This window comes from Nanorana parkeri, unplaced genomic scaffold, assembly GCF_000935625.1.
Source record: "Nanorana parkeri isolate BGI_ZX_2015 unplaced genomic scaffold, ASM93562v1 scaffold10, whole genome shotgun sequence".
NCBI lineage: Eukaryota > Metazoa > Chordata > Amphibia > Anura > Dicroglossidae > Nanorana > Nanorana parkeri.
The window spans coordinates 1,373,424-1,384,934 of record NW_017306278.1 but is presented as its reverse complement, the minus strand read 5'-3'; the positions used below and the strand labels follow the sequence as shown (position 1 = coordinate 1,384,934).

The window sequence follows — 11,511 nt, the reverse complement described above, 5'->3', positions numbered from 1 at the left end:
TCACGAGCAGATACAGAATAATTGTTTCTGTGCATTGGTTGAACACTGAAATCCATGGACTGCATATTCACATCATAGGCACTGCTTGCGGTTGTGCGGACCCCTTTAGAAATTAGACTTTGCCACCAGAAATATGGCGGCTGTGAGCTTTCCCTACCACGCCACCAGTTTGCCTGGCTGTCTGGGGGGGGTTCGCCTATTGGTTGGCAGAGGCAGCCGTGGAGCCGGCGCACGTCATTGGCTGAAAAGTAGGTTAGTGGTGCGACATTTAGTGAGGGTAGAAAGTAGGTCACGGACGCGGCTGTTTGTGTGATCTCGGTGTGTGCAGCTGACGGGTGAGTGATTGGCTTGTGCACGGGTGGGAGGTTCCGGTCAGTAGAGTGCTAGCTTCTAGGGATAGTCTTCTATTCTCAGTCATTATATTAGAGGTATATAATTTGCTGTCTGGAGGGGTGACTATAGCTCCCCCAGTCCTCTGAATGCATCTAGAGTGCAAGCTTTTGGGGTTATCCCTTGTGTCACCCTGTGCTGCTGACCTGGGATCATGGTCCAGCCTCATTTGTTGCATGGCTTGCTGTAGGGCTCTCCTGATCCTCTAGATGTCTGTAGAGTGCAAGCTCTTCGGGTTAGCTGATTTCTGTCCTGTGCTACTTTTCAAGGCTTCTGGGGGAAAGAACCTGCTGCTGTGCTAAGGATAGCCTTCCTTTTCACTAACTGGGGCCACCTGGTCACTGCCATCCTGGAGGGGCTGACCATAGGACCCCCGGGTCTCCTGAATGCATGTGGAGTGCAAGCTCTTGGGGTTAGCTGCCTTCTTTTCTGCTCTGTGTTCCTCATAGGCCTAGGTAGTTCTGTCACCCATGGCTGCTCTGTGCTGCAGTCACTGGTAGCCCCGTGCTGTGCATAACCCCTGTGTTCACTGATAGGGCTCCCCTGGTTCCTGGGGTTAGCTGTCATCAGATCTGTGCTACTTTTTCTCTGTTCCTGACAGATCCCCCCCTCCCCCAGTTACTTTTGCGCGGCCAGTGACTTTTGCTAGGAGCACAGCAGAGGGAGGTATCCCTGATCTTCCTTAATGTTTCTAGGGATAGCCCTCCTGCTGTGCTGCTGGTAGGAGTCGATGACTGTCCTATTTGTGGGATCCACCCTCACCTGCCTGAGATGCTTGTTGTTTTGGATTCCATAGATTCTCTAAATGCACATAAAGTGTAAGCTTCGGGGGATAGCTGCCTTCTGCTTTTAATGCACCCTTAGTCCTGTCACCAGTGTCTGCTCTGTGCTGATGCTGCCATGAGTCACTGGTTGCCCTGGGTCCATGATCTTTCCCCCTCCCCCTTATGTGCTGGGTGGATTGCTGTAGGGTTCTCTGGGTCCGCTACTAAAGTAAAGTGGTCGGTGTATAGTGCAAGCTTCATGGTATAGCTGCTCTTGGCTGCTACCCTTATATTCCTAATAGACCCCATGCATAAATCCTTACTAATAGAGGCCCCTGGCTACAACCCAGTCACTTGGGCCAGCTATGTGCTGTGTCCTGTATGCCTGGCAGGCGTCACTGGCTGCCCTGTGCTAAGGATACCCCTCCTCCTTTTTTTCTCAGATAGGCGCCACCCTGGTTCACCTGAAAGCTTCTGTGGATAACCCATCTGCTGTGCTGCTGGTAAGAGTCACTGGCTGTTCTGCACTAATCAGTCACCATCTGCTGTCTGAAATGCTCTCTGCCAGTGACCCTACTATATTTGCTTAGAGTGCCAGCTCCTGGGGTCAACCCTCTATCACCAAGGTCTTTGTTTTGCTGCTTTCTCTATTAAATATCAATTGTACTGTATGTGTGTTCTACCGTTATCAGCCGGGTGATAGGATTTCCTGAGTGCAAACGCCTCTGCCCTGTGCTGCTTTCTCTGTGTTCTGCTGAAATCTTTACTGACAGGGACTCCTGGAACTCCTAAATTCACCCATATGATATCCCACAATATGGGTCCTGCTCTGTGCTGCTTTATGGCTGTCCGGTGCTTATCAGGCTTCTTCCACTGTCTAATTTTACTCTGACAGTGGTCCTACTATTTTCATGTAGATTGCAAGCTCCTACGGCCAGCTTTTCCATTACCCAGGTCTGCCCTTTGCTAATTTCTCCTTATGTGATGTGTGGCCATCCACTGTATGTGTTATGGAATGTGCCTAGAGTGTAAGCTCCTGGGGCAGCTTAATTTGCAGCTGGCATTGTGGGTTGTCCTGTATTTGTGGTGGACACCCTAATACTGTAGACCAGGGGTAGCCAAACTCCGGCCCTCCAGCTGTGGGGAAACTACAAATCCCATGAAGCATCTCTTTCCAGGAGTCATGTCTGTGGCTGTGAGAATCTTGCAATGCCTCATGGGATTTGTAGTTCCACCACAGCTGGAGGGCCGGAGTTTGGCTACCCCTGCTGTAGACACTTGATGTTGGTGCCCCCTATTCTTCCTGAATGCTTTTGAAGTACAAGCTTTGGGATGTCCCTTCTGTCGCCCAGATCTGCCCTTTGCCACTCTCATTGTTTGTTGGTATAGGTCACTAGCTCTTCCTTTGCTCATGTTTGTCCCACTGCTGAAAATTTGTACAAGTCTTAAAGCTGCCATTGGTCCTTGGCCGACCTGTGCTCACGATACACCTCTGCTTGCTAAAGCTGGCCGTGCACTAGTAGAATTTGGTTCCAAAAATGTGTTTTCTAAAAGTTAATGTGATCAAATTGACAATTCATTTTGGACCCTTGTGACACAAATAAATCAAAAGAGCGGTACAGAGACTTTTTTTCTTGACTGAGGCGGTGAATGTGGTTTTCATTTGGGAATCTATTCACTTCCAAAATTGAATGTTAAAGGAGAACTATGGGGTCAGGGCTTTTCCCCATAGTTCTCTGTAGGGTAACGGGAGGACACAAACTAGCGTCCTCCCGTCACCCTAAGCTCAGTATATAGGGAGCTACAGCTCGCGGTATGCTGACACGCTGAAGCGGATCCCGACAATTCTGTCTGGATCCGCCCAGCAGCGTGAGTGACAGCTGGCTCTGCATATCTATAGGCAGGGCCAGCTGTACCCGCCCCCTCCCCCGTCCGTTCCGACAGTCAGCGCTGGAGGATCGGAGCGGGGAGGGGGGAATCCAGCCCCTCCCCTGTCACGGCAGAGAGCTGTGACAGGATTGAGAAGTGAGCGAATACCGGTATGTGTTCGCTCACCTCCCGATCTACTGAGCCGACCTGTGACAGTCTCATTGTCACAGGTCGGCTAGAACTATGAGGTGAGAGAAAAGCACTCCCCCTCATAGTTCTCCTTTTTTTAAATGAAATTTGGAACCACATCCATCAAGTCTCTGAGGGCATTATCGAATGTTCTGATCAGATTTTTTTTTAATCAATGTCCATATGAAAATCTACCTGTATATGGCCAGCATTACATGCTGCTCGGAGTGCAAGCTGTTGGGCCCATCCCTTCTGTCATACAGATTGCTTTCTACTAGTTATCTGGTGCCGGTGTTCATTACATATCCCGCGCTTTAAATACACATGCTGCTTGCTAAACTGATGCTTAATGTGACACAAAACTCCGGAGATAAACCTTAAAAACCATTCAAGTCCCTGAACTATGAACAACAATGTCTCTTATTTGTGTATCACTCGGCTGTAGATCCTCCAATCATCTCTGAATTGGGGCTGACACTGTCCTTCCTTCTGGATGGGGGGCTACTTTTGTTCCCCATGGTCCCTGTGTGTGTTGTAAAGTAGTCACCGATCCAAGCTCACTCCTGGGATGGACTACAATTTCAATACAAGTTGGTAAACTAAATGTGAGATTGTAGTCCAATGGGAAGAAAGTGTCTGACCATGGAAGGATCACCGGGGAATATTTTAATGGAAGCCGCAGATTTTAGTAGATTGGGTTTATATCTACTTCAATAATTGTTTCAGCAAAGTGATATAGGCGTCTTTGTAGATCTCCCCAAAAAAAGTGCACTGTTGATGGGACTTAAGGATGGTGCTGTGTGAGAAAAACTGCCCTACACTACTTATATAAAAATAAGTCCAATGTGAGCACCAGACTAAAGTAGTAACAATCCAAAATTTTTTAATGACAATTCTCAACATAAAACAGCCAACGCGTTTCATATTATCTTATGATGAGTTGAATCCAGCACATCCATTCCAGTTGTACCTGTACTATACCAATGCTATGCTATACTATGCTATACATGTACTATACTATGTAATCACTTGTCAGATGTTCTTTACATTGTATTACTTTGTCATTGACTCATACAACTAAACCTGTTGTGATATTCCGAGAATGCAGATTCCATGCCATTGATTTAGACTATTCTTTGACTGTCAGTGGGTTTGCTTGGAGGGCATTCCCATGTCACCTTAATATTGAATGTTTGCCACACCATGAGGATCTTGAGAATCCGGTGTATGTTTCCAGCGGTGTGTAGAAATGCGTTCTGCAGCCTGTTTGGGGTTAATTGTTTTATTTCCTTTTCACTGGAGATAAGTGTCAGTGGTGATTTGGTTAAATATTTGCCCCGTGAAGGTAATTCTAGAAGGTTGTGTTTTTTTATCTGCAGCGGGCAGATATCTCTTCATTTGGTCTGAGGATATTGTTGCATGTTGTTGTGTTTTATAGAGATTTGATATAATACCAGCACAGTTCTTATGATCTTTTCCTGGTTGGGATAATGCCATTAGAGGTCTGCTAATGAAGGGGTCCAAATGATCACATTGTTCTGTTTTGCCACTTTTTGGTTGGGTTGCCATTTAATTATGAAGGTCCTGCAGGCGCTCACATAGGATGGAATTAGCCAGTTTGCGGTCACCCCGCCAATGGTTATCTGTGTATTGGATGGAATGAGGATTTATTTGGACAGCGGATCTGCGGGATATTTTTTGCTGCACATTTGCCGCATTCCCTTTTGCTTTCTCTGGCTTCAAGTTTGCCCAACAGAACTGCAGAGGATGTTGGCACATTTTGCAGCGGCTCTGGGAAGTTCCGGGCAGGTAAGTGTTACTGGATAGGGGCCGATTTTGATGGTGCTGAGTAAAGTCATCCATGGTTCTCGAGCCTCACTAAATATCCCACCACTTCTTAATAGTTGAGGGACCACATGGACTTGCAGATTAAAGCTAAAGACTGCAAGTTGCCCATTTGTGGAATATTTGGGAAGCATAAAGTACAACTTTCATCGGGCGTATGTAGCTTTAAAGCTGAACTTTAATCTGCTTGTATGTTGCATTCCCTGCTCTCCCCCCCCCCTCCCCCCCCCCCCCCCCCCCCCCCCCCCCCCTTCCCCCCCCCCCCCCCCCCCCCCCCCCCCCAATTAGCATGCTAATGCCATTTGGAAACCAATCCTTTTCATTTTCATTACAATCCTTATTTTAGATTACTGGGTCTCTGTGCAATACCAGCAGATCATGGGTGGTGGGAGGGGCCACCAGGGTACTGTACATAGCTTCCGGAAACATCACGACACCCCGCCTCAGTACTCTCAAGCCCCCAGTCCTGATGCAAGCAGTGGGCTGGCTCTTGGCATGATATCCATAGGCCTGAATGGGTGGCTGTCAGTCTGGAGAAGTGGATATTCCTAGGCAGGGTGTATCTGCATGCAGACCGTCCTAGGTAGCGCGTGATGCTGAGCCCTCAAGAACTGAAATATAATAACTGAAAGGGACAGGCCAGGCTGTGTGTTTCCTACTTTATATCTAACCTCCTCTAGTAACGTCATTGTGCAATGCTTTGGGGTTTTTGTGTTTATTTTATTCACCCTCAAAGCATGGTACAGGAATCCCATCTATAGAGACATATGGGAGCGTGCGTTGCTGCAATGGGGCTGCTGCATTTCTCATTTACTTTTCGTACATTTGAATGCATTAAAACTTCTGCACTGGTTCCTCTGTAGTGTATTCTGACGTGTAGGTGATTGCATGACTCACACAAGCCGCATAATTGTTTGTTCTCTGCAGAGCAAAGGAGACCTATTATTTTGTATGTTAAATCTAATGACACTCGGATAATGATCATGCATGGTGGCACATTCATGGATTTGTGTTTTTAATTGCAGACTTGACGTAATTTTATACATGTCTGCCGTGACTGACATAAAATATTTGCTAATGAGTTCACACAATGGTGTTCAAACCCCCTTAAAGTGACATTAAACCCTCAGATTTTTTAACATAAAACAATACTGTAATGTGCGCCTTACTGTAATCCATGATAGTTTCCCTTCTCTTTGCTGCTCTTCCTTTTTAAATCTGTATCTGTTCTCATGCTGGGCAGAACTTCTGTTTTGCAGCAGACTGCCTTGTCTCAGGAATGGATACACGGTGTCTGTGTATATGTTTCTATTAGCTTGTAACCTGAGCCAGCACTACAGGAAGAGGCCCTGAGCTGAAAAGGGAAGTTCTCCCCAAGCATGAGAAGACATGAGGATTTAAAAGGAAGAGCAGCAAAGAGAAGGGCAACAACCATGCATTACAGTAAGGCGCACATTACAGTATTGGTTTATGTTAAAAAATCTGAGGGTTTAATGTCACTTTAACTTGTATCTCCTTTCCTCTCTCATCCACATTCTTATAAAAGTGTAAAATCTTTTTTGTTTTCAGTACATACCTTTTTTAGACCTGTTCACATCATTACTGGGTCTCTGTGCTTCTCCCTGCCTCAGTACTTCTCTGAAGAGCCCTCAGTCCTGAATCACACAGTGTGCTGGGAGGAGTTATGCGAATATCAAATTGCCTTGATGGGTGGGTGTCAGGCTATAAAGCCCATGACACACTGCACGTGAAGCAGAGCAAAGGGAAGCGGTTGCACGTGGACCTGTGTCTTGCTATTTTCGCTCTGGCATGTCAGCTTTTGAGAGCTTGCATAGCTGAGCGTGCCCAGATGAAAAATGTAATCTTCAGCCAATCGGCTCGCACCTGTGAACCCACGTGTCAGGATGCGAAGTCCATGAGTTGTTACGCGTGAGCTGATTGGCTGAAGTCTTTCATCTGGCCGTGCTGAACTACTGGAGCTCTCGCACACTGCATGCGAACACTGCATCGCTTTGCTCTGCACGACTTCACATGCAGTGTGTCACAGGCTTAAGAGTGGGTGTTCCTAGGCAGGCTGCAGTTGCATGCAGATCACTATAGGGGCCCAGGCTGCATTTGCATTCAGACCACCCAGATGCTAGCAGTGGGCTGTTTGCTTGTGTGGGAAGCAGTGGTCTCTATGCAGAAGTCCAACCAACTCCTTACTGAATCAGACCTATAGCTCTGCAATCAGCTCATGCATGTGCCCTGCTATTTGGAGAGCTCTGACTCAGGAGGGGGTGTGTGTCAGACCTGCAAAGAAGGACCCTTTTGTTCTCTGTTTGGAAGCAGAGAGCCCACTGCTTCCAAACGGAGAACAAAGGGTTCTTTCTCCTCTGGCTCTGTCTGCTTTCTAATGAAAATGACCTGTATGGGGTTTATTTTTTTTCCCATCTTATGTAGGTGCAACTAAAAATTTACCTTTTTAAACTGAAACTTCAGATGGCCTTCAAAACCAGAACCTGAGTGTGTTTTATAGTTCCAAAATGCTAGGGCAGACCATAGAGGTCCAACTGGTGTAATTTCTTCTTCTGGTGCAGTTCTGGAAAACCCGCTCTCCTTCAGCTACCAGGACACTACACATACCAGCCTCCTGTTGCCTGGATGCCGAGGCACTACAAGTACCATCAGTCAGCTGTGTGGCAGCTTCCTAGCAGCTGGCGTACCGGTGGCTGATCTGCTGCTTCATTAACAGATTAGAGATCTGTGCGCTCCGCTCCTCTCTCTCCTAAACATTTAGGTCAGTAGGTTAATGTAAGGCTGAGGGCGAGGCAGCGCCGGTCATCTGCCACAATCTCCTTTCAATGTTCCAGGCTGACGGGCAATCTCTTGATTTAAAAAAAGAAAAGAAAAAAGAAAAAAAAATCAATATCCTCCTTGACTCGTCTCTCTCGAAAGGACTCCGCAAATTAAAAGCAGAGGAGCCAACGCCGCATCTTTTGCCTTTCAGTAGCTGTTTAATTCCGTCGGTGATCCCAGCACATTACTAACAGGGCTGTGAGTCACCGCCGCTCTTTCTGGGCTTATAAAAAGCCGTGGAAGGATGCTGTGAGTAGGAGACGTTTTGTGTCTAATGCGGTTATGTCACTTTTTATTAAAACAATATCTTAGGAGATCAGCGACGATACAATAATAGATCTAATGACGGCTAATCCGTCACCGCGTGATGAGGACCCAATAGTCTTCTCTATGTGCGGGGGAGGCAGCTTGTTTTTATAGCATACATGCCTGTTAAGGAGGACCTTTCATCAAATAAATTCCTGACATTAATCATTAAAAAGCCGTCCTCCAGTCAGTGACTTTTCCTATGCTGAGATGATGTCATTAGTCTGCTGCAGGCAGGAAGAAGCATTTCCTCAGCCTCCCCTCCCCCAGTGATCTGTATGCTGCAGGCAGGAGGAAGCATTTCCGAATTCCTCCCCTGCCCCAGTGATCAGTCTGCTGCAGGCAGCATTTCCTCAGTCTCCCCTCACCCAGTAGTTGGTCTGCTGCAGGCAAGATGAAGCATTTCCTCCGTCTCCCCTCCCCCAGTGATCAGACTGCAACATTGTAATATTGCAGCAAGTCACAAGGTGAACGGCTGATCTGTATCAGACATTCGTGAACACAGCCAAGAACTGCACAGACACCAGGATTTACACAATTGTCATATAGCATATCTTTTCCCCATAAAGAGATCCCAATATAGGACAACTTACTGTAATCCATGGTTGTTTCCCTTCTCTTTGCTGCTCTTCCTTTTAAATCTGTATCTGTTCTCATGCTGGGGCAGAACTTCTGTTTTGCAGCAGACTGCCTTGTCTCTGAAATGGATACATGGTGTCTGTGTGAAGGTTCACAACCTGAGCCAGCACTACAGGAAGAGGCACTCAGCTGCAAAGGGAAGTTCTCCCCCAGCATGAGAAGACATGAGGATTTAAAAGGAAGAGCAGCAAAGAGAAGGGAAACTACCATGGATTACAGTAAGGCGCACATTACAGTATTGTTTTATGTTACAAAATCTGAAGGTTTAATGTCACTTTAAGTGATGCCTCTTGATCCGATCATCTTCTTTCCTGTGGTTTTCAGGAGTCCCTCCAGCGCTAGTGCCGTTCTCTGATCCAGCGCTGACTTCTGTGTCTTCTGTGTCTCACGGAGTCTGTGCGCGGGCACACTGCCGGGCTGCGTGCATTGACTTACCATGTGTGTCTGTCTTTTGGCCGACAATCTCTACTGCGCATGCGCTCGCCCCATAGTCCTTTGCGGCCGCCGGAGAATCTTCAGAACTTCGGACGGGAGCGTGTGGCGGGGGCACGGGTAACTTTTAACCTTCTTGGTTACTTTTTTTTTGTTTTTCCATATATCCACTGCTTACTAGCAAAAAACCCTGAGGGTTTAATTGTACGTTAATAGTAAGTTTTTGGTATTGGTTTTCCTGTATTGGGACCTCTTTTATGTGGAAACTATTTGAGATTTGAGGTTTAATCAATAAGAGACCCATATAGGTTTATACATTTATTTAAAGGTTTATGTAGCTGTCCCCTCTCCCCATTTTTGAATTATTTTGTATTTGCAGGATTGTATCATTTCTGAGCTGGCATCTCAGTCCAGGAAGTAGATGGTGACCCTGGATGATCCCTGAACAAAGATGGCGGCGCCCTTGCAGAGAAAAGCAGATGAAGGCATATTCAGGGGGCGTACTGTGGTCCCTGTGAGAGTTAATATATAACTGGAAGCGTTACCCTAGACAATACTTAGGGGGATTCTTAAATACACCCCTATGTGATAGCACATTGGAGATGACAGGTACTCTTCAGGGTGATATTAGGGGTCTATTAGACCGCTAGTGTCACTTTTCCACTCCAAAGAAGCTATTGAAGCACAGATTTCATTCCAATAGCTTCTTTCTTTTGCTTCTGGAACCGAGCAATGACAGCTGAGGGACCGGAAGTGATGCCATCGGTGTTGCTTCTGGCCACATTCTGCAGGGAGAAGGTCGGTAAAAGGGTCCGATTCCCGCTGACACCCGTGATGCTGGTCCTGGGCCTGCAAGAGGGGCAGCGGAGCCCGGGAAGCAAAGCAGGGGGTCGCACTACTGCCGCCACAATCACTTCCAGTGTAAAGCAGATGGTCGGCTTTACACATTTAAACAGAGTAGTGACCGGGAGTCAGTTTTTAAAGGAGCCCGCTGCCAGGGACGTATGAGATATGTCGGTGGCAGTGAAAGGGTTAAAGCAGAGCTGCAGGATTTTCAAAAGTTAACCCTTGCAGTGCTCGTTTAGGTCCAGGGAATAAAGAAAATACTCACCTGATCCTCTGTCCTGTAGCAGTGACCGCTCACCCCCCTCCACGTCTTTGTGTATAATGCAAGTGAATGGACCTTGCATAGATCTGATGATATCAGTGGCCCTTAGACCTCCAGAACCCGTGGGGGAGAAGAGGGATTGAGGATCAGGTAAGTATCAGGTAACCCTTGCAGTGCGGGGGTATGTTATTCAATATGTGGTTAATGGGACAGCGTAGAAAATCCAACGCGTTTCGTGGGGGGAGGGGGTGTCATTCACATACCCCATTCGTCAGGGTTTACTAAGGAAGAACATCAGTATCAGGACGGTGATGACGTGAACTTGGATTGCATTATGTCCAGTGTGTGGGGTATTCGTAGAGCTCTTCAGCAGCTGATTTGGGAGTTTGTATTTTGTATTTTTGTACTTTTTTTAGTTGTAATTTTAATAACTTCGTCTTCGGTCATCCATCATTCTGGAACTGCCGGAACAAATCTATCTCTGGCATCCCTCCTGCGGTCTGCAGTCATGAGTTGTTATCCTAATCCTCTGTTCTTGTGATTAGCTTATTTCTCCTCACACAGCCCCTGTGCCCAGAGCCTGACTTCAAATCAAAGGCAGCCTTTAATATGTAACATTTCTGACTTCCCGCTCGGGTGTAAATAAAAGTTAGAGTGAAACTTCGGCCAAATGAAAAGATTATGTATATAATGCATTCTATTTATAATAATAACACATGATTTATAGCATGATGACAATGCTGCTGGTTCTTCAGTGAAGTACTGCAGTGTTGTCACCCTGTAGACATGTCGTTTTAGATAAACTGGTATAGTAGACTCTAGCTAATTGACATTTAGTTTTTTATAGCTCTTCAAATATTTTTTTCATCCTTTTGTTCAATCTCGGTGCTGCTGATCTCCTGCAGCCTCTTCTGCCTACGTGCCCTCCAGCGTTGGCTATACGACATTACACAGTGCAGGTATCCTGATGGTGACAACAGGGGACCCATGTTTTGTTAGGCAGCGATGGACAAATCCCAGAAGTAGCTGGCATCTAACTTTTGAGGTGTGTGTGTTTGTTTTTTTTTGTCAGTGGAGTTGGCTCCTAAACAGTGGTGTCACAAGGGGGGGGGGGATGTGTGCCCCCCACCC

General features: G+C 46.7%; 1 protein-coding gene across 1 annotated transcript in view; it reads left to right on the top strand.

The window, feature by feature from the left end:
- Positions 1–236: 236 nt before the first annotated feature.
- The window catches only part of ARNTL (aryl hydrocarbon receptor nuclear translocator like), a 62,576-nt gene continuing 51,301 nt past the window's right edge, over positions 237–11,511 (top strand). The window contains exon 1 of the mRNA XM_018555476.1: positions 237–335. The gene's annotated coding sequence lies outside the window, so the exon portion shown is untranslated. The remainder of the gene's footprint in view (positions 336–11,511) is intronic.